The sequence below is a fragment of the Sparus aurata genome, chromosome 22 (assembly GCF_900880675.1).
Source record: "Sparus aurata chromosome 22, fSpaAur1.1, whole genome shotgun sequence".
Classification (NCBI taxonomy): Eukaryota; Metazoa; Chordata; class Actinopteri; order Spariformes; family Sparidae; genus Sparus; species Sparus aurata.
In genome coordinates, this window is record NC_044208.1 from 7,283,933 (window position 1) to 7,309,944 (window position 26,012).

The 26,012-nt window shown below is 41.4% G+C and overlaps 1 protein-coding gene across 4 annotated transcripts in view; it reads left to right on the plus strand.

Annotated features, from left to right (window-relative positions):
* The first annotated feature begins 8,430 nt into the window (after window positions 1-8,430).
* filip1b (filamin A interacting protein 1b) overlaps window positions 8,431-26,012 on the plus strand; it is a 46,352-nt gene continuing 28,770 nt past the window's right edge. For 2 of the 4 annotated variants that reach the window (XM_030405267.1, XM_030405270.1), the window contains exon 1: window positions 8,433-8,823. The gene's annotated coding sequence lies outside the window, so the exon portion shown is untranslated. Of the gene's footprint in view, window positions 8,824-26,012 lie in introns of all 4 variants that reach the window. The other 2 variants (XM_030405271.1, XM_030405269.1) reach the window with 2 other exon arrangements.

Here is a 26,012-nt window from a genome sequence, read left to right on the forward strand (position 1 = left end):
CCTGTACTTTTCGGGAACCCATCCTCCATGCACATTTTGATATTTTTTAGACAGAGAGAAACACGTAACTGCCACATGATTGTCATCATGCTCATTCATTTATTTATTTTTTGAAATATTTTTTTTTGGCCTTTTATCGGCTTTATTGATAGTACAGCTGAAGATATGACAGGAAGCGGGAGCCCAGGCCGGGACTCGAACCGGGGCGCCGCAGCGAGGACAAAGCCTCAGTACCAGTGGCGGTTCTAGACCAGTTTTAATAGGGGGGCCAGGTTGGGGCCGGCTTTTCTGTTAGGGGGAACATACAACCCGGAAAAAAAGATAAATCCCTCATTCAGACAAAGCAGTGTTTACAATTTCAACAATTTTGATTGGGTAGTAAACTGCTGAGACACTTTATTTCTGCCTTTCATTGCAATGCATTGCAAGAAATCTGTCATTGTATTATTAATGCAAACTCCCTGTCAGGGGGGCCACAGGGGGGTCCAGACTCAGAGTTACGGGGGCACTGGCCCCTGTTGGCCCCCCCTAGAACCGCCCCTGCTCAGTACATGGGACACCCGCTCTACCTTACTAAGTAAGTAAAGTACTAAAGTACAAATATCTCAAATTTGTACTGAGGACTATATTTGTTCTCTCCTCTCTCTTTCAGACCCTCTGTAGCAGAGATGTGAACTCCAGTCACTGTTTGCTGTTTGATTTGCAATTTGACTTGACAGAAAATAATTGACTTGAGACCCGACTCAGGACCTGGAAGTTAAAGATTTGTGACTTGACTTGAGGAATGATGACTTGATGACTTGTCTTGGTATATTTATAGTTTGCAGTTGAATTTTGTTTCTGAGAAGATTGAGTATGAATTAAGAAATAAATCAGCTTTTATGAAGTTATTCATGTGATGATTTCTGCATGTATGAAATCATCCAAATATGAAAATAATCAGAAAATTATTTCGACCATGAAAAGAAAAAAAAAAAAAGGATTAAAATAAGAAAGACAATGCATCTTGAATTCCTTCTATTGTAAAACGTGCTACTCACTCTCTGGAAGCCAAATGCTGTTTTATTTTGAAGGTAATTTCCGGAGGTTCATTGTTTTGACTCCAGCCGCCTTGTTAGCCTACTAACCTGCTCAGCCCTGAGCAGAAGCTTCTACAGAGTTTCTACAGTGTGTCAACTTTTTATTCTAACTATTAATCCACTTTACGAGACGAGCACACGTGTTGGTCTCTGCAGCGACATGACTTAAATATGTCATCACAATAAGATCACTGTAATGCCATATTAAGTAGGCCTAATCCATGAATGAATACAGATTAAACATAAAAAAAAAAAATTAAAAAAAACAGCTCAAGAAGCAGCTGTATTTAAATCCCAGCAGAAAAAGTTGAGTTATATTTCAATTTGCCGTGTGTACTTTAGCAGGATCAATGTGATCATCAGAGACAGATTCGCTGGAATAATGAAGAGACGCTGATGGGAGCTAGATGGCGATGTTCCTCATTAAAGTGAAATGAATACCATCAGCATCAGTATGATGTCACCGCACACACTGCTGTGGTCCTCTGCAGTGACTTTATTCTCACCGGGTTTCACAGTATAACCTGACATTGATGCCATCGTGTCGTAATGTATAAGTGAATAAGATAAATGTGCCTTAGTTTTATTATGTGAGCAAGTTCCTTTTACATGTTTGGTACAGATTTGATAATATACACGCGGGAGATTAGTTTTGTGGTTCGAACCAGCAGTGGTTTTAATGAAGTCAATCATATAATGTGTAAAACACAGTCTTAAAAATTACCGAAAGTCAAGTACCGATATGGTGTTCAAATTTTACTCGGGTATAAGTGAAAGTCACCCGTATGAGTATAGGCTACTTAAGTAAAGGTGATCTGATATTAAATGTACTCAAGTATAGAAAGCATATATTCTGTATAATAGGGGTCAACCAACTACCCGCCAAGCCGGATAATGGATCCAGTGGTGTTTTTTTAATCATATTGGCTCTAATGCAGCATGAACTCCTCAAATAAACTGGTTACAAAATGATCACATAAATGCAGTCCAGTAAAATCTACAGAAGTTGCCGCAAGTATACAGTAGCAGATAATGGAAATACTTGAGTAAAGTACAAGTAGTCTTAAATTTCTACTTAAGTACATTCTATTATCGAAAGAATGTCGCAAATGGTGAAATGGTTGGTTGTTATGCCCCCCCAAATATCTAAAACTTAAAGACAGTCAGTTTAGAAAGATATTTTAAAAAAATAGAGAAAAGCAGCAAATTGTTTATTTTGAGGAGCTGGAAACAGACAAATATTTGGCATTTTGCTTCAACAGTGACTTAAACACAAAAGTAATCCTAAATATTTTGTGTTATTAGTTGTTCTAATTGAAACAATGCAAATCAGATTCACTGCAAATCTGTAACTCTTTATAATATCATGGGTTATAGAGAGCCTACTATTGGAGATACATATGTTAAAGGTGCAATATGTAAGAATTTTAGTTGTTAACATTCAAAAAACGTTTTTAACAGAATGTTATTCTAACCTTGTGACGTTTATGTATTGTGTTGCAAAGATATACTGAAGTTAGCATGCTAAGTCTTGTGCGTGCAGTGTTAGTACTGATAGCTGCGCAGCTAACTTAGCTAACTAGCTAATGGATTTAAACAAAAAAATAATTAAATACATTGTTTTATCACATTCTAATAGTTTAACCATTATTTGATCTACTGGGAACATGTCAATCTCACACCAACCATCAGACCATCCAGATGTTTGTGTGCTCTCCTTCAAAGCTAGTGATGAATTCTGCATTCCAACAACACAGATATATGAAATCATCCAAACAGGAAATTATCTGGGTTATCCTGGCAATGTAAATTGAAATAGAATCATATAAAACAGCAGTCTGGACTGCTAGCTGCATGGCTAACCGAGCCACTAGCTCACGGCAGCTGTAGTTAGCAGCAGTTGGTGGTTACTGTAGCAATATGCAGCCAATTACTTGTTTTAGGCATAACTTTAAAAGGTGGTTAATTCTGTCTTATTGCACCTTTAATGATTAGCAAATGCTTTTCTTCTAAAACAACAATTTCTTTCAACGTTACAGTTTTCAAGCAAATAAAACAGATGAGAAACAGCTTTAGAGGTGTTGGTAGGTGTATTTTTTATCTTTGGTCAGAGCCAGGCTAGCTGTTTCCCTCTGCTTCCAGGTATTATGCTAAGCTAAGATATGGCTATAGCTCCATAGACTACACACTAACATTTGGTTGGTATCGATCTTCCCATCTCAGTCTTGGAAATAAAGCAAATCAGTATATTTCCCAGAATGTTAAAGTATATCTGTAACTGTTCAGACTTCTACATCTCGCTGTTTCCATGCTGTAGCTCTGGCCTCAGATGAAAGCAGAGCACTGAAAGAATCAGAGTGTTGTATCCTCAGTGTGCAGCAGTATATATAGTCCATGATAACTCACAGTGAAATGTGCAGAGTTGCAGGAGGAGCTCATTAGACTGATCTGAGTCATGGCCTCCCCCTCCGTTAATGCACTGTAATGATCGCACGGCAGCTCTCTCCTTCATCTGCAGTTTCTCCAGAGGTTCAGATTAATGGAAAATTACAGATTAAACAGGAATGGTGGCAGACGCTCAGTAACTCTGTGAGTGCAGGAGGAAGTGTGGGTGTAGAGGATGAGTGCTGCATTTAAAGTCATTTTTAGCACTGTGGCTCTGAGGTTGGCAATGTTGGCCCGGTGCTACAGACTGAAATGTGTCAACACATACTGGGAGGATGAAAGTTTTGTACAGACAGTCATGGTCCCCTCAGGATGAAGCTTCCTGATGTTGGTGATCCCCCTGGCTTTTCCTGTAGCACCACCTGCAGGTTAAGATATTCCTTTATCCTTCATTAAGTATCTCTTAATCTTCTGCATGCATTGGCACACATTCTGTTCAGACATTCATGGTCGAAGAGGATGAATCCTCCTGACTTTGGTGAGCTTGTAACTTATAACTTACCAATTGCAATTGCAACATGAGGTTGACTTCTTAGCTCTGTGTTGAAAATATCTAGACACATTTTGGATAGCTTGTTGCAGTCATTCATGGACCACAGAGGATGAACTGTAGTAACTGTGATGATTCTCTGACTTTTCCTTCGGTAGGATCATTTGGTCAAAACTTTCTGTTGATGAATATTTGGTTTGTGACTAAATATCTAAACTAGTGACACATTCTTAAGCTTTGGCTGTACTTTGGATTAAGTGCTTATAAGTAAAGTTCAGCCCAATCGCAGAGGTGTTGGTAGGTGTATTTTTGTCTTCTAATCAGAATAAAAGCTTTTACATTTTTGCAAGCCAAGGATATTTTGAAACTACATGCTTTGTAATATCTAGTTCAGTTCAGGCTTAAAACAACGCATTGTCAGGGTTAGTAAAGGTCACGTTTTAACTTGAAAAACCTGGTTCTGTCATCAAAAACATGTCCATGGCTCATTAAAAAGTTCCAGTGGTTTCAGCTTCCAAAAGTTGAAATGCCGTGGGCTCTGGCATGGCAGGCGTCTGGCCTGCAACTATCCCTTCCACCTCCCCACCTGACCGTCAGCTCATACACAATATGACACGTATTGGTGAAATGATGGTGTACACTATCCATGGTTTGCAGAAATGTTCAATGCCAACATTTTGTCTTTGCGACTTGGCTGAAAAGCTAGCATGCTAACATGCTAACCACTGTGATGCACATGGTGAACATCATGCGTGCTAAACATCAACATCCTAGTATTGTCACTGTACGCATGAGTGCCGACACTTTTTCTTGTTCTCCTCACTAGAAGACATTTAAATGACACTGTAACAGTCTGTTGCCTTTCATAGTAGAGTGTGTGTGTGTGTGTGTGTGTGTGTGTGTGTGTGTGTGTGTGTGTGTGTGTGTGAATGAAGCTGTTTTGCTTTGGTCTTGGTGAGGACATAAAGTCTTTAATGATATATAGTAAGTCCCATTAAAAAAAAAACGAGAAAGGGCTGGCTTTCTGAACACAAATTCGGTTTTTTATAGCTGCTCTTTGGATTGGGATACACGTAGATGTAAAAAAATATCACAAGAAAACTCAGAGGCACAACATGTTTCAGCATTAAGCCTTCGCAAGGAACTCAAGGAACTCCCTGAAGAAGGCTTGATGCCGTGTCATGGCCGCTCTGTGTCAATAAAGTCATTTTATTAGCTCAAAGGAGAGTGCCCTGGAGTTTTCTTGTGATTTTTAAGTATTTAAGTGCCATTACTTTAGCACAAAGCAGTTAACGGAAAGCATAATGGCAATTCAGTGCTCCCATTAGCTGTTCGAGAAGCCTGCCTGGTTAGTGTAAGAAAAAGGACATTAAAACACTTAACAACAGTTAAAACTCAACAGCCGGAAAATTTGTTCCATTACATTTGCTAGAATCTAAAAGTTGTTGGTGCATTGCTCAATACTACAATTATAATGATTCACTTATTTTCTGTTATAATGACGAGAGAGAAGTCGGACAGATAACATGAGATGACGAGAGAAAAATGGCCGACCTGACCCTCTCGAATCAACAGCACCATGACTTCCTCTGACCTCCTGTCAGTGTGTGTGTGCGTGTGCGTACGTGTCCGACAGATGTTTTATGTTTTGAAATGATCTTTGACATGACAACGTGTCTGTGAGTGAACATTCCCGCCACTTTCGTAAGATTTGTAGAAGGACGTGAAACCTCTGCAGAACGAGGTGGCCTCTAACATCTGTATTTGTGAGGGCTGTTCTGGCCTCACGTCTCTGTTTCACGAACTGATTGGATTATTTTTCAGTCGCCAACATGCTTTGAGGTGTCGAGGGCTAAAACAAAAATCCCTTTACTGTGTTTATTCATTATATCTGCGTAGAATCCCCGTGGGATCGGTGAATCACCACGGCAGTGACATTTGACACCGGGCGCTGATGAGACGAGGCTTTAGCATCAGCTGTGTTGTGTCTGCTGCAGCTGGACGTCACACTTTGTGACCGCACAGAGCTCAGATTCTCACTGTTTCCCATTTATAACACCCCCGACTCGGACTCGCTTTTATTAGGAACAAATGTTCTTGTATTTACAGGCGTGAATAAATCATTTTGTGTTTGAAAAGCCCTCGTCTGGCTCTCGCCCTGCTCCAGCTCTGGTAAAACTGCTGAGACAGTCAGGAGAGCAGGTCCAAGAGAGGTTTTTTTTTTTTTTTGTAGCTGAAAAACAATGAGAAAAAGAGAAATTAGCGAGTGCCCACACCCATTTATTTACAGAGCCGAGCCGCACGAAACTGAGCAGGAGAGCGGCATAATGTGAAACCCTGACTCATATTCACGAGCTGATTGCCGACAGTAAAAAACTCGGCGTGGTTCATCGATGATGTCACGTGGCTGCAAACATCTTGTTTCTTAGATGGTTCGTTCTTTAAAGAATTATTATATTATATACGACTGTTAACTTTAAACTCAAACAACAGCTGAGATCATTTCCTTATAACTTTCATTTCATTAATTCCCACGCATAAACTGAGACATAAATGTATCAGATTTACCCATTTTGCACAGGATTACTTGCTAATTGTTTAAAAGTGAGCAAATTAAATCTCTTTTTTTGACCCTTGAAACAACAGTGTGACAGCACTGTCTACTGAGGAGAACCCAGAGACACAAATACAAGCTTCCGAAAACATGGTTGGTTTCCACTATGCAAGGAATTCTCTTTGTATGTTGGTGCATAACAATAAACATAGTAAGGGAGGAGAAAAACAACAACTGCAAACGTCATGACTCATAGATTTACTAAAGAAATTTAGTGTAAAACATTCTCAGTCAGTGTCAGCATTTGAAATCAATGTACAAAATATTGACTAAAGGATTGTTTGCTGTGTATACTCTGTGCAATTGGCAAAAATGATGCCTTACAAACTGTAAATTATTTACACATATGGAAAAGTCGAGCATGTATTCCATTACCTTAATCCAAAAATTCCAATCGCCCCTGGACTTTGTAATTCACATGGGAGAATGTACATTTTCTAATGTGAAAATGTTAGTCCATATGTGAATAAAGCCTGTGAAAATTCATTGCACAGCTCACGTCACATTATTTGTACTTTTACATTAATTGATCATGTGAAAATATGGAATTCACATGTCATCTGATCTCATCTGACTTGTTTTCAACATGTGTAAATTCTTATTCACATGTGAAAATGACCAATCACATGTTTAGATATGTAATTCACATGTGAAAATACGCAATTCTTACTTTAAAAAATGTGTTTATATGTGACAAAAGTCACTCACCTCTGAAAATGTCCATGTCATATGGGATGTGACTTTCCACTTTCAAGTTAAAATTTGAATTCAAATGTGAAAATATTAAAGGAGAACTTCGGTCGATTTAAACATGCAGCTTCATTGCTCAAGCTACCCTTGACTTGCCAGTACCGAAGACGCGAAAACATTTGGTCCAGCCATTACAGAGCTCCGTGAACGGAGACTTAGCACTGAACGCTAACAGCATGGGGTCAGAACTTTACACTGTGTTTTAAGCGTCTTAACATGCTCCACATCTCACACCAAAAGGTATGCAACATCAGCAGACACCTTACAACACAGCACTGTAGCATTTATGACTCACAATGAATAAAAAAGTAGTTAAAACTGTGTGTTTGTGCAAGCAGCTACTTACCTGTTTGTTGACATCCGCGTCTTCCGGTAGCTAGACCAAACTAGCATATCCACCGAGTGTGCACTTAACAGGCTTAACAGGCTATTGTAAGGCTCATGGCTCATGACAGGCTGTAACATGGACATGTACATTATGAACAGAAACACGAAAATGCTGGAATACGTTTCCGTCTCCGCCAGTGAGGGAGTAAGCGCATGCTCGACGGATTGACTAGTTTGGTCTAGCTACCGGAAGACACGGATGTCAACAAACAGGTAAGGCAATTTTAATTTGTAAAAATATCCAGTTCACGAGGGCAAATTTCACATGTCACATTACTGTTTTTTCATGTTGAAAATTTCAGTGCATTTGAAAATAATCACTTACATGTTAAATCCGCAAGACTACGTAAATCACATGTAGTCTTTATATGAAATTGTGATTTTAAAATGCTTTTTTTAAAACACATTTTTAATTGACTTTGATGGAAAATAAGTGACATATTTGATATGTTCGACCTCTTCAATTGAAAGTAAAGCTCCGTGGCTTATAGAAATAAAAGCAAAGCAACCTGCTAAACCAAAGCAAAGCTACACGCACTGAATGCAGACCTCATCAGACCAACAGAAGCTGAGCCAAGCCAAGCCCCTGGCTGTGAGCAGAGGGAGGAGTGGTCATGCTGCTGGACGGGCTGATAGTTCAGCTGTTGGGGGTTTGTTAAAGCCTCAGTCAGTCAGTCCGTCAGTTCAGCTGCTAACACAGACTGAGAGCACAGGTTAAATATAGAGCAGACGCTCACCCATGACCAGGAACACACCGGCTGAAGAAACAGGCTGAAGAGACAGGCTCGACATCTCGTTTTGAAGAGAACAACTGACTTTATTTATTTCAGCTGGAGCAAAGAATCTCTCTCTCTCTCTCTCTCTCCTGTCCTGTCCTGTGAGCTCTCAGACCAAACTTGGAGAGAACAACGCTCCACACTGCTCTGACACTGTGGCAGAGAAGAAGAGAGCAAGGAAAGAAGATATCACAGTGATGCTGTCATCAGTGCGCTGTCAGTGAAGTCATCAAACACAACTGTAGACATTTCAGCAGAGGCACCCTGACGAGCCGAGACCAGGTAAGACCGAGTGATGTCATCGATAACAGGTGTGTGTTAGACTCTGACACTAATGTTAACGCTTTAAAAGTCTGGACATAGTATCACGTCTGATGATATGGGATTCAAAACCAAATACTTTATTCAAAACAATAAATAAAAACTGTAACCAAAAAAAAAAGATCTGCTAGCAACTTCTGGAAAGTGAGAAATGTTTTACTTTCGCGTTTGTGGCCCTTTAATCAAGCGAAGTCTCCAGCAGAATGTGGGATGTTTTTGGCTTTGTTGACAAGTATTCATCCTCATCATTATTGTCATTCAGGGTTGGACTTGAAGTTAGAGTGATGGCAGCGTATTATCCGGCTTTTCGTTTAGGTACCTGTTGTTGGGAGGTTTGATTTACTTTATAAGATGGAAAAATGTCATAATCTGCCTCGTAACGAGGAAATATATCTATCATGCGAATACGATGGAGTCGACAAATGCTGTTTGTTGACTCCGTGCACTCTCTCTAGGATGCATTAAATGGAAGAACTCTAGTAGAGTAATGTGCTAATTGTGTGTTAATAAAGTACTTAAAGCAGACAGAGACCCCTCCGAGTGTTTCCTTGTGGTATAACTGTTGCTGTTAGAAACATGTCTACCGCTAGCAGTCTGGGATCTGTACAAGGCAAAAAAACATCTGTAAGAATCCCAGTTTGACCTGGAAACCCTGATCTCAGTGCTGCTCAACAGCAGGTTGTATCAACCTGTAAAGAATTAGCCTTGATTTTAGGTCTCTGCTTAATGATCGTGATGAGTGTGTCTATTTGAATAATCAAGGTATCATAATAAAGGGAACACTTGACATATTTGCTTAGATGTGTATCTATAGAAGTATATATATGTCACTTGGTCCGAGCAAAGTTGGCACACAGTGACATTTAAAAAAAAAAAATCCCTTTATTTTAGAATGATGTAGCTGCAGCTCCATATCTCTAACAAACAACTTGTGCCAACTCTTATACTAATATAGGGAATCTGATCATCTGTGCCATTTAAAATTTCTCAGGTACCGACCTCTATATTTCACTTTTATGTTACCATACATGCTCAAAAAACAGCCCAGTTGTGCTTCACGACAGACTTTGACGCAACACTGACTTTGCTCTCCATTGAGTGAATGCCCGTCCGTTTACTCTTGTTTTTTTCTCAGTCACGATCACTCTGCCTCTTCACCCATCGGCGGGGTTCTTTTTCTTTTGCGGTGTAGAGTTTTCCACAGTTATTCCAGTTGTTCCACCATTACCTAGTGGCCGAGGAAAACGACGGTTGTGTCGTGGCAGGCATGCTTCCTGTGTGACCTTTGTTTTTCAGAATAGCAGAGTGAAAGTGAGGTTTATGGAGAACCAAGAAATACGTTGGGTGTTGTCATGTTTCTACTGACAGAGTGACATCAGTATTTACTTCAGAACGAGACGTTACGTGAAAAAGATGAGCTAAGGTATTTATGCAAGCCAAAATGATCACAAATGATGATGTCTCGTCTGTATTCATTCTCCTTTGTTTGCCTAGCGACTCTCATGAGATAACAATTAATATCACATAAAAAAACAAAAATAAGACATAAATAGCGAGGGATCGTGGGAGTTGCTGTCTTCACTGTTAAACAACCACCAATGCCAAAATCTATGTGGATCTGACTTCCGTCCTCACGAGCCGACTCTCTCCCAGAAGTCATAGCGACACGCGGCCAAATAAAAGACAGATTTCTCTGGTTTGAACATTGCTTGAAACATTTAGGATAATGTAGACAAGTACACAACTCAACATAAGGAACAAAGGTCTAGTCGTTTCATGACATTTTAATGCAGAAATCTTACATAGTATATCTTTAATATGACAAAATACCTTTTGCTGTCACCAGACCTACCTCAGACCCTCAGGAGACTTGACAGCTTCAGTTCCAACAATGATATGACTAACTCGATTAAGTACAGATACTGCACTTAAGTATATTTTTCAGGTATCTGTACTGTTCTTGAGTATTTGTATCTCTGACAGCTTTTGACTTTTCCTCCCTACATTTGAACACAAATATCTGAACTCTCTCCTCCTTACATTTTCTCAACAGGCTCGTGACTTTAGTTTGAATTCATTTGAGGGGAACAATGGATTCAATTTATTTGCCTCCGTTGCATGTCGCCTTTCGAACGTCACAAGACTGATTTCAGTCGGTGCACGTCACTCACGGCAGACGTAGCGAGACAAAACAAAGACGTTATAAAATGGGAACAGACAGAGAGGCAGACTGGAATGGGGAGAGGAGGTGTGCTAGTGTCTCGTATTAGTGTCAACCCAAAATTTGACGTCCCGGGAATGAGACTCAACAATCAGCTGTCTTTGTGGTGCATTTAGGAGCAGCTGGGACACATTCTACTGATTCTACCTTTACCTTTAATAATCTTTAATTCTATTAATAATCATGTCACAAACTGATCAATTGCTGGCTGATTATTAGGTGCCGCAGTCCCGGCTTTCCCACTGTAATCTGTATCATAAATAAATATCCTGAGAAAATATTCTTTTTGTTCATTTCCCGTGTCCATCGATCCTCAATTCAGAGAAGGAAAAACTCCCCTGAAACCCTCAGAGAAACCTCATGACGACATGGGGAACAATAGATGTGGTGTCAACAGAGTAAACAGAGGCAGCAGCAGAGTTACAGTAGAGCGAAACAGGCAGAATATAGCAAGCAAATAAAGTCCATTAAACACAATATCAAGTACCAGAAGTTGAAGAGTTTGGAGTGAAGACTTGGACTTACTGGAATGAATCTACACCCACTGAGCCACGTTGAGTGGGTCCATCCTGACTCATGAATGGAGCGGCTGTGAGTGAATCAGTGACTTATGACTCCCGTCATTCACAGCCCAGTAAATGCTTGTTACAGGAAGCGGTGCATTAGGAGGCATTAATTTAACCAGAGTACTTAAGCAGAGCTCTCTGCGGGATGAGCTGCTCTTAGTGATATGAGACAAGAGAGGAGACAGTGCAGCAGACCAACGCAGCTCCACGCACAGTCATGCTGGAGAAGAAATCCGTCCGATAGTGTTACGACACGGCGGTTGCGGGTCGGTTAAGTTTGGGGAAACAATGAGGTTTGGGTCTTCGTCATCATGGCTGCTAAAACAACCGACGGCTCAAGGATTTGTTATGGTCAGGTCAAACTCTTTATTTTGTGAAGATGAGGTGTGTTCAGTTGGATGCGATCTGCTCTATAAACTTTAGAAGCAAGCTTTCAAAGGATCAATTCCCTGATAGTAGCCTTGTTTAATATTTAACAAAATGTTGAAATTTGACAAGTGTTGTAAAACATACAGAGGGTTCAACCCCTGGTGAGCATGAACGTCCATTGTAGAATGTTTCTGCCGCCACTAGAGAGCGCTCTCTTCAACTTAAACAATAACGACATAGTAGTATTGCTGTTTCATTGGAAGTATAGTTTAGTCACATATATAAGCATATTTGCAGATTTTCTTATAGTCTTTGTCAATTTGTTTACAACACAAACTCCTTAGGTCATAAAATATAATAGTACATAGTATAATGTAAAAATGTATTTCGATATCAATCATTTTAAGTGAGAAAGAGAAAGTAAAAATCAATTAAGGTATCAATTTATGTTCAATAAATGTATATTATAAATACGTGCATAACACGTATTACTGTAATCAACAGTAGATTTTTGTGTTTGTTTTTTTTTCTGACGGGCACTGCTGTCTTCTATATGACTCAGACCCGTCACATCTCAGAGTCAGGAGGACAGTCCGCCTCCCCTCCAGACGACGAGTTTACTGTCTGTCTCCTCTTCTGGTTAAATATGGGAAAAGTGCCCCATTTGATCTCTGTTAAAGCCAAACAATAAACAGAGGGGCTCTTTGGCTCGACCTCTTCTGTGTTATCGTACCCAGCATGCTTTGCCCTGCCCAGATCTCCTGGGACCTTTCTCTCCATTAATAGCTTCATCCCCCCACTGTTTTCCTTTGCAAGTTATTTTGAATCCCTTTTCTCTGTGAGCAGCAGAAATCAGGACCAGAGGCAGACACTGATGATACAATACTCATACTCAAGCTTAAAACAAACAATTATAGATATTTCCTTTTTACTCTATCAACAGATTTCTGTAGAACTTGTTCTTCAGGCCAACAGACCACTGATTAGTTTTTGGTAATAATCCACATGTGGGATTAGAATCCTTTAGGGATGTTTGCAAAGGTCAAAAATATATATTTCGCTTAAAATGCCATGGAGATTCTTATGAAACGTGGCATTAATATTTCATCATTCCCAGAGAAAAATGCTTTTTCCATGAGTTGGCCGCCTGAATTTATGTTCATCTGAGGGTCAGAACACATATGTAATTTTTAACTCCTCCCAAGTGGCGCTCCATCAGTACGTGGTCCGTGGAAGAGGCCAGCCACAGGTTCTTTGTTTGTTGTTAAGATGAACGTGTGACACTGAAATTAGCCCCATTTGATCGGGACTACTGCTGACCCTGATTTGCATATAGTCAAAGATACCAAGATGCAATCACATTATTAATCTTCATATATATTGCGCTGTGAAAGAAAGCGTTTTAAATCTTAGCTTGATTTGATCTCAATATGAGACAATAGAAATAACTAGGGATGATATGGGCATTTTTCCACTAACCAGGATCGACAATTTTGAACGTGGACCCAAGTCCGATTTTTTTTTACGTCAGAGCACAATTTGTGGCAGAACGCAAACGAGCACGTGACTTTACTCTGGCAAACCTGGAAATACCTTAAATTAGAAAGTGAACGCAGTCCAGCGGTGACATGTTACATCTGCAGTACGACCTTTTCTTGGAGGGGGTAACAAAAGAGCTGCATTTAATACTACACATTTGGTACGATAAAATATTACAGAGAAGGTAACTGAATTCATTGCTCTGGATAACCAGTTCATCTCCATGGTAGAGGATCAGGGTTTTCTTCATCACCTGGTAGTTTCTGAATCCCCTGTATGCCCTACCATCTCAGCATTACATTACATTACATTGACTCCACTTTCAAGTTACAACGTGCGGGTATGCGCACTAGTTTGGTGGGTCTCATACAGCAGAGCATGTAAAATAGACATTTGAGGAGATGCTGAACATGTGTGAAATAGACAAGCAGCGGGTCGATGTCATTTTACGTGACAACATAAGGAATATGAAAAAAGCAGTGGATGGTTTGGCGGTACCAAGCGTGGGCTGCGTCTCACACACACTTCAGCTGACTGTACTGACTGGTCTGCTGTCACAGTGCAGCGTCACACACCTGCTAACACAAGGAAGGTGGAGGCCAATGTTAAAACAGCATTTGCAGAATAAGAAAGAACCATATGAAAGTATAGACTTTGTTTCAACAAAATAAAAAAAACTATTAAGGAACAGCTTGGATGCAGGTACTTTTTTTCTTAATGCAGCTGTATTATCCAGGGAACTATTAGTTAAGGCTAAGTATCAGTATTGGCATTTGCTAAATATTAAAGGACTCGGATCGGGGTGGGGGTAAAAAAAACCTGATCGGGACATCCCTAGAAATGACAACTATAAATGGGGCTGGAGATGTAACACTGCCAATGCAATCGCAAGAGTAGTTGTTGGCAAATATTCATTTCAATTTCTATTTAGACTGGACTGGAAAACGTTCTGTTTAATTAGAAAAATCTAGTGGTTGCTCATATGACTCACATACAGTGTAGAAAAGTCGATACGCGTACAAATGAAAAGTATCCGTGGTTGGCAGGGACGTAAAAAGCCAACATTTTATTCTGCCAAGTGGACTTAATATGGGACTACATTCATTTAAGATTGACAGGGTGACACGTGTCATTTTTAGATCTGAATGTGTACTTGACTGACCCTCAATAATGGTATCCATTGTTGACCCGGAGGAGAACCGGAATGGAAGGGAAGAATATTTGCAGATGGACGAAAATTCATTTGTTTTGGTGTCATGGTTTTTGTCCACCACAGACCTCCAGAAGAGTCAGTGCGTTTACATGCACAGCTTAGTCAGATTACAGCCATAGTTCAACTATGCTACTCAATCGGACAACTGCAATTATCCGAGTATACATGCCGGTGAGAAAATCGAATTACTGGCCGAAAGCATGTCATACCCCGGTACGCTAGGTGGCGCTGTTTCCATTTCAACTAGTGTTAACAGAGTTACCTCCGGCTGACCTCTTTACGTCACCAGCTGCCTCGGCATTCAAGAAAGATGGCGAACGAAGAGCGAGACGAAGCTACATCTTTGTACACTTCGTATATGGTGTACATGATGATTACACAAACTAGGTGCACTCTGGCGCTCTTTCTTGTGGTGATTTTGGAGGAAAGACGCCGCCGCCGCCGTCCATCTACTTCCGGCTCACGGCCCCGGAGAAAAATCTCGCGCCTGCGCAGAACGCAAAATCCGATCCAATCCGCTGGAAACGTATACATGCAGGAGTAATGCGACTTTCAATCGAATAATCTACATGGTGTGATTCGACTATGAGAAATCCGATCCGGTCCGATTTTAGTCAGACTAAGGTGTATACATGCATCTTAAAAATCTGATCATAGTCAGACTAACACAGTAATTCGGTTTTCTTGAGTGTCATGTAAATGCACTGAGTGTCAGTGCTCGGTGTCGCTGATTCTCCAAGTCTCCTCAGCAAACCCTGAGATAACGAATGTAGCAGTGTTTGCTAAGACGTCACACCTGCTGACTTCAGTCACATTAAGCGTACATCCTAGAAACTGAAAATAATAAGTCAACTAGATCCCAAAACAGTAAGTGAATGTTGACTGTCATGGTGCTTAAGCCATTCAATTGTCTCAAGCTCCTCGATGTAAGAGCTGCATCACTCTTTACACTACAGTGCCTGACTTTCTGGCAGAAAGTGCTGATGTCAGACTGCTACCATATGCAATCTTCCATGAAGACTTTACAGACACCACAGGCTTTAAATAATGAGACAGGAATGTAATTTACATGTAGATATACACAAATGGCAGAAATGTGTTTTTATATATTTTGGAAGGTGGACATCTGCTTTGTACCTAGAGTGGGCCTAACACTGTACGAATCACCATCTGGCAGTCTGCCTTATAACCACGTTGTACATTCAGTGCCAGGGACACAACATATGATCGATGTTTGTTTCAAAATCCGCTACTTGAGTTTATAACAGTGTCACAGTGTCTCGCAGTGGCAGCCCAAGGCCAGCTGATAAGACGAGAACCATGAGCTCATTCTGCTAATTCCGCTCAGTAATCTGTGTGGGAGGTTTGGGTGGGGGGGGGGTGCGTTCAGCAGCGTCTCCCCTCTTGTTTGGTTTCATAGCAGCGACTGCTGTTCCCATGACAGCACAACAGGGAGCCCAGAGGAGGATTGAGTTTGTTTTGGGTGCAGTTTTATGTTCCGCAGAGGGCAAATCAAACAGCTGATAACATCATGATGGATCACGCTGGCAAAGATGTGATGGTGGATTTAAAACTGTTTTGTTGGGTTAATCTACAACCTAAGAAGACCAGAAGGAGAGAGACATGTGAATGTGAATAGTGGGCGACAACATGCTACTTTGATAAATAAAGCTCATATTATATCAGTTAAGTTAAAGGTGAAATACGTAAGAATCGACCACCTGTCAAATTCATACTCAAAACAAGACTAACCGCTAACTGCTGCTAACTGTAGCTGCTGTTAGCTAGTTAGCTTGTTTATCTGAGCACCAGGGGAGCGCTAGCACTGGAGTTTTGGGACAGATGGAGCGGGGCAGGCTAGTTAGCATGCTAACTTCAGTAGACCAGCATGCTAACTTCGGTAGATATCTCCGTAAAACAATAGAAAGACGTCATGACGTCAAAATTGCTTTCTTTCACATTCTGTTGATAATTCTAGCTGATTTTTAAAACATATTTTAAACTAAAAACTCTTACATATGACACCTTTAATTTTTACATATTACATCAGAAACATTTGGACCAAACTGCTACTGGTACAGGCTGCATGTTAAGATGCAAACCACTTAGTTAGGGTTAAGAAAAGAGCATGGTTTGGCTCAAAATATCTGTTTTGGTCACAACAAACATGTCTGAAATGTCCCCAGGCCTCCTGGAACATCTAGTGCATATTGCATCTTTAAAGCTACGGCAGTACATTTCTGACCAAACCGTAGCAGCCAGATACACGTCAACTCTCCAGAAAGGCAGTCTTTATTATTGCATTTTTTAAATGATTTAATTGCAACATACTGTACTTTGACCACTTCATCTGTCTGTATGATACATCTGTTACGTTGTTGTCAAATTTGGGCTTCGCTTCAATTTGAATGCATTACCTGCCTGTGTTATGATTATCTCTGTCTTTACTGGCCACTGTGACAGTCAGAGAATGTGATGGGAGTCACCTCTGAGGTCACCTATGGGATGGTTCGAGCTTATTCCTCCCTCATGAGTCATTTCGCAAGTCGGCGACAGGCTAAAATCACTGGTGGGCTGACCACCGACCACTTTAGATTCATCGGCACTCAGGAGCTGAACGGCTTGTAAAATGTGAAATTGATGTGAAATGCGCAGTGGTCATGACATCCTGCCCACTCGCTCCCTCTCTTTACTCCCAGAGTTTATGAGGGAAGTGACTTCATGCTCATTCCGTTGAAAGGCATGTGAGACTTGGCTGCTGCCGGCTGCATGTTGGGAGTGATGTCAGCTTTCTGGACTGGTCACCGCTGATTAGAGCTCTTGCACAAACCGCTGGGAGGATGAAAACCAGCCCCATCTCAGCCCGTGAATTTCCCAGATGACTGACGTGGTCCGGGAATGTTTTGTAATTGGGACGGTTAAAGTCTCCTCGGGCAGGATTTTTGTGTTGGGTGCAACGGAATGGAGCGCTCCACGCCTGAGCTGATTCTAGGTGTCGTGATGGGACAGTGTCTCTTAGCTGAGGAAATGACGAATCCATAAAATAACCATGAAATCCCAGACTGACTCCTGAAGAGAACTGAACAAAAATAACTCTAACGCTTTGATGGACTGATCAAGAATCTGTTTGCTGTCAAACGTAAGAGGGCAGTGAATGAAAGTCACCCATTCAAATATTCTAAATGTAGATTAAATGTGTTAGTATGGAGGAGCAAAGTTCACACTTCTTTACAGATTAGTTGTTTATGTCTCAAAACCACGAGTTGCCAGGTGTAACTGTCATGTAGCTAACTGAACCAACTGACAAAGCTAATGTTAGCTAAGAGTAAGAGCTAGCTCAATATGGAATATGGTCCATGTAACCAACCTGAAACTTGATGAATGCTCTCAACTCTGTGTTGTTCTAGGCCTGCCCCAGAGCCTAAAACAGCCAATGAGTGATCGTTTAGACCAGTGACACACCCTGTCTTCTTTCTACCCTCTACTGAACCACTTATATGTCAGGGTTCGGGTAACTGATGCATTATGCAGCCAATGAGATTTCAAATCCTGTAATATATGGTTTATAGCAGTTTCTAAAGCCCTAAACTCGGAAAAGATGCAAGTTAATATCATTTTATGCAATTTTATCTTAGTGTAGGCTGCTTTTTTCCACCAAAGTTCCTGTTTTGTTTAGTTTTTTATTCTTATATGCACAAAGTCAGTGCAAATAAGCAAATAAAGAATTTATGAAAAACGGCATGTTTTTGCCAGGCACCTGGATATTGAATAGAAAAATGTGTGTTTATAGTCAATTTTCAAAGATATTACTATTATAATTGAACTTTGGACCATGTAAGACTATATGATGTGAACCCATAACAGCTTTGAATTTACTCTGGGCTTGTCTTGGATGGGAAGATTTGGATGATTTGCATACATTTCAAGGAATGGGGCCGGGGCAGACAAGCACTCCTCCTGCAGGACTTTACGCATGTGTACAGCTCTCCGAATTAACCTCTCTGCTTTAAGTCTGAAACTCTGACCCACTTTTCACGCTTGATTATACAGTAAGGTGGGCTGCATGTATGATTTCTATTTTTACAGCAGCCTCTCCACGGCCCTGCTGCTCACTCATCTGCTGAGCCTTAAGACTCCCATAAAAGGAGGCAGATAATGAGTGCGGGTGCAGATAGATAGATAGATAGATAGATAGATAGATAGATAGATAGATATATAGATAGATCATTTAATTCAGCACTCTCTCCTACATAATAAAAGGTCTTTGCAATTATTGCCATATTAGCCCCCTCTTTTTCTTCTCGCTTCTTCACTGTATTTGTGTGCATGATCTGGCACAGAGAGGAAATTCACTCCAACATTAGCCAGGAGTTGGTTTAGATCAGAACATTTCTCATGTCACATGTCTGGCTGGCTGGCTGTGGTGCACTTTCTGTAAAAGATTTATGCCACTTCCAGAGAAGGGGTTATCAAAACCCAATCAGCAGAATACATGTTAGCTTAGTCTGTTTCTGCAAAAGCACAGATATATTAAAGGCTTATGCTGTCTTCATGTTGCAATTTTACATTTGTTCTGGTTGAATTTTCAATGTATCTGTTGTCACAACGCTGTGCTTGACACGGTACACAGAATGGGACTCAAATGCAAGACACGAGACAGAAACCACCCAGAAAAAAGGGCGGGAAATCATTTTTTGTGAGTGAAAAGCAAAACATGACAGTGAATAACGGGACCACAAACTTGAACTATGACAGTGCTTATCCTTAGGTGGATCGCTACTGTCTTCTGACAACAACTATCCATGCAATATCTCATGTGACTTTTCCAGCTTTTGATTTTAGTATTGTTTCTTATATGAGGCTCCTTTTTCAACTTAATGGTCAATATTGTTTTTCACTAACGACAAAACAACGAATTATCTGTGCATTTATATGGAACTAAGCTTTAGGAGCGGTCCACCTTAACTGTCCTCCATGTTATGTCACATTTGGAAAAACGACACTTCTCCACTGGCAGGATAGCGGCTAGCGGAACAAGCATCTGCTAACGTGAGTTGTTAAAAAACTCTCTTTTTAGTAAACTCTGTGTACACAAACAATGTTCTCAATGCTCGTGTTCATGTGTAGAGACCCTGATGATACTACGAGCAAAGTTTCATGTTGTGTCGAGCCTTCTTAGGGTTTAAAAAATAATGATTTTGATGCTATCATTAAAACTAGGGTCTACAATCCTGGAGTGCTAGCAAGAGAGCTAGCAAGATTTGAAAGTGGCACCTCCTCGAAGTTCCACCCCCCCCTCCCCATCCCTTCAGTGCTCCGTCCAAAGCCACTCCCCCACAAACTTGAACGTGCATCTGTTAGTGGGACTCAGCAGGGAGAAGGAGATGCCAGAGCAAGACGCAGCAATTCAGCTGAATTTAGCACGGAGCAGACAGGAAGTCAAGCGCCAAAATAACAAACTACATCCGTTTCTTTTCAAATATAAAACACCAGCACACATCATGAGGCCAGCTGTCCACCATACTGCGCCGTGGCGGACTCAAACCGCAACCGGTGGGGATTGCCGGAAGGCGGAGCAAAACCGGATCGGAGCCGCAACGCAGCGGACCCCTATTCAGTGGAAATTGGGCCGACTCATTAGCCATTCTCACGGCTAAAAACAACACACAAAGAAGCTAACGTTAGCATTGGGCTAATACGAGCTATAAACGTAGCCAAGTTGGCAAACCTCACATATTTCATGAAAATAACAAATCCCCCTGAAACAAAACAAATAATTACCTGTCAAACAGAAAGAGAGCAACCTCTGCATCACTTTTCAAGCCCTTCACATGCCCCAGTTGTCTCCACCACTCAAACGCCACACCGATACGGAAGAGGATTAGGGCCACATGTGAATTTTTTTTTTAGTTCTGACTTTAAAGTCAGAATTCTGAGATTAAAGTCAGAACTCAAAATTTTTTTACATGTGCAGACTTCTGACTTTATTCTCAGAATTCTGAGAAAAAAGTCAGAATTCTGACTTTAATCTCAGAATTCTGACTTTTTTCTCAGAATTCTGACTTTTTTTATCAGAATTCTTTGAAGTCAGAACTAAAAAAAAAATTCACATGTGGCCCTAATCCTCTTCCGTACACCGATGTTGACTCGGTCCGACTGCTTTCTTTATCCAGAGCCTTTTTCGTGGCAGCCTTTTCTGCCTCAGGCTTTCTTTTCCTTGCCTTTCCTTGCCCTTGTGAGCTGTTACAAGTAACGCTGGCTACATTTTCTCTGCCATTGTAACTAAATGAACATCTTCTCCTGCAACTCCGTATTTCTGCAGAGGAGTGTGCTGAATATTTCCGGCAACAGTGAAACGTAACGTGTGCACGCGCGAAGGAGGGAGGGACAGAACGAGACATGAAGGCATCTGACCAATCCGTGCTATCCGGGCCAGATGGCACGGATTGGTCAGCTTTTTCTCAGTCCTACAGCTACCACAGAGGTCTGATTATTTTCGTTCCTTTTTCTGAATACATAATGTATTGACTACTCTCAGGATAGCAAGATCATTTTACCCGGTATAACAAAATGTGTTTCTGAACAACATTACAGACCCTAGCTTTAAGTTGCCTGTAGCACTCCCATTGAAAATGAGTTTGACCCGAAAACGAAAATACGGTAAATCTTAAAAGTGCCTCTTTCGTCGTAATTATGCTTGTACACAAAGGTTTGACTCATATACATTCACAAAAAAAGCCTAAGTTGCATTTTGGCGAGAGTATAGCTTTAACTGTCACATTTTAAGATGTCTTCTAATTTCACAACAAACATGGATAAAAACAACATGTATTCAGCCACTTGGGTCTAGTATGAACTTTAATAATAGCTTTAAAAGGTTGTCTGAGAGCAGCTGAGGACAAAGCCCACCTCCACCTGTTAATGTTGAAGCTCACTGTAACGGAGGAACAAAAATAATCTTCTGGGCTTGTTAAACGGGAATATTCAAGATGTTCTGCCTTGAATCTCGTTACAGAAATGGCTGTAATGACGCGGCCTCGACACGCGCGCTGATAATAATTCTATTTTTGATATCGCTATGACGTGCTAAAGACGGTCATGTGAGCCAGTAGTGACATTTAAGCCCCAACTGTAAGTACCACTATTTCAGGCACGGGTGCTTGATAGACTGATATTAGTCAAGCACTGTACAGCGTGCTTCAGCCTGCAATGTCGAGTGGTTTTTCCGTGGATTCATAAAAGCCAGAACGACTCGCTGATGCAAGAAAAACTCCAGTGGTTTCCTTTCATGCGACCTCATACAGAATACTCTTGTTAACAGTATTTAATGTTGCCAGATCCTTCACCGTGCAGGAAAAATGAGGAGCATCAGGATTACGATAATAACCCTCCAATTCAAAACCAGAAATTCCCTGTAATCTAACTTCCCTGTTGTGAATCCACTCAAGACTGCGACTCTTTGAGCGGTAGTTTGACCCGCTGGTGAACCCGAAACCCTCGGCAGTCGCTCACTTTTCCTCTTCAGAAAACACAGAGCACAACGCGCCGCATCTAGCAATGTCGGACATTTTCATCAGAAAGCACCTTTTTCATCCCGTGGCTGCAGTGGCTGTTACCGCGCAGATTTTCTCTCACCACTCGCGCTGTTTTACGAGCTCAGCTGGATAGAAAATGGACCTCCAAACATTCGGCGGCTCCCTGCCAGCCGAGCTTGGAGCAGACAAACCTCTGGCTGGTTGCTGGTGGAGGTTTCCCATTAAATTCGCCTCTCTTTGCCGGGTTTGAGAAGCTGTTTGGATAACTGCTGCCCTGTTGAGCCACAGCGGGGTGTCGCTTTATTATTCCTGTTGCACCTTTCAACAACAAGGCAATTCAAAGTGCTTTACGTAAGTCACAGGAGACAGTAAAACCAGATATAAAAGAATTACAGGGCGGTGTAACGAGTCACACGATTAGAAATTGAATGTGAGAATAAAAGATCAGATACTGTACTATACTACTGTATAACTATAATCACTGAAATTAAGGATATCAAAGATGAGCTTTAACAGTTGCTATGGTGAATGTGTGTGGTCACTAGGTGGGCGGAGTCCAATTTAAAAACACATTATGCCAACAAGCGCTAGTGATGATGTTGCCTCGGCCTCTGTCTGCGATTTGTCCATCGCGTCGATGTTGGCGTCACAACACCCATCCTCCCTGTCCAGGATGTGGGTTGATGTTTTAGACTGAATTCTTGCCTTTCCTGTCGTAATGTGTAACACTATCAGACAATCATTTTAGCAAGGAAGTGGTTGAATGCAAAGGTTAGCTGTTGTCTAACGGAAGCTAACGGATGGATACGAATGTGCTGTTTTACTTTGAACTATGGCGCAGCGTCCCTGCGGATTTTCACTATCCATTGTCTTTTTAAACGGAGATCAATCAGGAAGTGGTGAAATGTTAATGATTTGTCAGACTCTCTTCATTTATTGGAACACAGCAGTACAACATTCGATCCTCCCGCCATGAACGTGATGTCAGAGGAAAATGGCCTATTGTGGGACTTTTGTGTCTTTGTCGTAATCAGTGCTTGCATACTGTAATATTTCACCAGAAACAGAGTGCATTTAATATACTATTTATTTCATTCAAAGGTTAAAGACATGACCAAACAATCTCACATGATTTTGCCCTGGATTTTGCCTCTCAGGCAACATACAACATGTTCTATTGGCAACCTTCTCGGTGGAGATTGTTGGGGCTTGGGTAGCTGTAGTTATAAAGCTACAGACGATGCTCAGGGCTTCACTCTGCATTTCCAGAGTTTAAATAATATTGAGGTGTTTTATTTACAGATAGTTCTCCCGAAAAGATTCATGAACTGATCCTCAGTCAGAAATAATGCACCAGAAGTTGCTGGCATCACTAAATCTAAATCTGACATGAAAGCTTGATAATTACATCCGCCCTGCTGTCTCTCCAGACTGCAGCTTTTAGGAAGTTCTTACAATACTGGAAGTCATATTTACAAATCCATAAAATGCAATAAGGCAAGTTAAAATGAACCCAGAGGGCCACAGTTAATCTAATGTTCTTCATTTTACTGTAAATCTCTCATCCTGGCTTACAGAAAATATCTGATTTGGGGATTGTTTATCTTTAATTATCTTGGTGCACTTTTGTAAATGCATTATCATGCAGTTGATGTGTGTGATCGGTCACGTGCTGATGACCACGGCCCGATTCGCTCTGAGGAGATGCACGAGAAATGAATAAAATGCAGAGATTTTGCCCGTGGGATTCTCCTGCGGACGAGGAAAAGCTGGCATCCTCGACCAAATCTGTATCGTAAATCGAAACAGTTCTAACAAATCATTAATCAGACTTGACAGAAATATTAAGCAGTAGATTAATGACAGGAGTATATTTGTTTTGGCTGCGCTGTGAAGTTGTTCTACGTCCGCTCACAGCCTCGTGCCTCCGTGGACTCTAAAGCCCTCTTGTTGCAGCGCAGATGACTGACTGCATTACTTTCCCCCTTATGGTGAGTTACAGCGACAGCCCCAGACCTCTTCAAACCTCCTCACCAAGCTGATCGTTCCCTTTTATAGTCATTTTTTTAGTCGACATGCCAAAATCATGCTGCACATGAAAAAGCACGACATTTCAAGGACTAAGCTGAGCTGGTGATTCTGGACAGCCGCCAACTTGCAAGACAGGGAGCTCTGCACAGACGCGTTGAAGTCATCTAGTGTTAGACATCAAACATTGCCAAAGTAGTCTGCTGCCTTTGCAGTCCCACCTTTGTGAGCATTTGATGCCATCAAACCATGTAAATCATCTAATTGTCGCCAGTGCTGACATACACTCGTAGCTAAATGTCGGCCAGTTTTGCAGATGCCACCTTTGCTTTTAACCATGAGATAATGAACAGGGAATGACAGAAATTAGCTGCTCGTGTTGCTGGAGTCCAGAGATGCTAATGACCTATATTTACCCCACGACGGGCTCATAACATCATTACAATATGAGCCGAAACAAACACAACGAAACCTGATCCAGTGGATGTTTTTGTCACAGGGACTGACCGTACATAACCTCTGTTTACTTAACGACTGTAGAGGGGTTTTAGGCGAGCATGATAAACAGTCGGCAGCGGTTTATTTACGACGAGCCGTGTTGCGGACGAGTGTGGGAGCTGCAGCTGTGAAGTAAAATGGAGGTTCAGGCATCCGCGGGATTGCTGATGGATCATAAAGTGATAGCCCTGGAGTTTCCCCTTGTTGGACCCTGGACACGAGTGGGGAGACCCTAAAAATACCCCCTTTTAAAATTTCCCCAAACAAACAGCTGCGTCTGCTGAGTAGCGTCCAGCTCAGGGCCGAAGGACAGCGATGCATTTCAGTGTTTATGTTCGGACAGTTGGGTGGATGATTGACATTTCTCTCTTTACCCGATCTGAGGGGCGGATGGGCGAGGGGCGCCCTCCATCTTGGTACAGCAACACCACTTGGACAAAACACAAGCAGAACCGACACAAGGATACGTTTGTACTGCTAACAGTCGTATGTTAACATAACGCCTGAACGTAACATTTGAATGTCGCAATGTCATCATGCTAAAGCTAACAACACCATGTGAGCATGCTTACAGTTAGCATGCTAATCCTAACTGAGTCATGGAACAATAGGTTATAACTGTTTTGGTGTTTTGATATTAAGTGAAGTTGCATTTTGACCTGTTAGTGATGTCATTTTGGAAACACATGTCTAGGCAAATTTATTGACAACTCATCCATGGACCAGCGTGTTGGGCTGACAGACTGTGCTGTTGCCAGAGCAACTCTGCTAGCAAGCCTTTTCTTACTCAATTTGATTTGGAAACATATTTAAGTTTCCTGTGAGAAGGAACAACCAACAACTATCTCTTAAAACACAGCTCCAGACGGACATTTCACTAGGAACAATGTTCTTCTTCGGAGACACTTGTTGATTCGGGGGGTCAAACCTGTGACCTTCTCATTACTGCATGAACTCCCCACTCCAACCAGTAAGACACCCCGCTGCCAACATACCGCCTCTACCACTTATCCACTGTAGGCCTCGTGTGTCGGCCACAGGCCACAGCTGTCTGAGGTTTTATCCGGGCTGAAGCGTAAATCAGAGAGCCCAGTTTAGCCTCATCGCGTCTCCATAAATATCTTTACCCTTGGAGGATGAAAGATGCAATCTACAATTTATTTAGTGGGTTGTATTTTTGG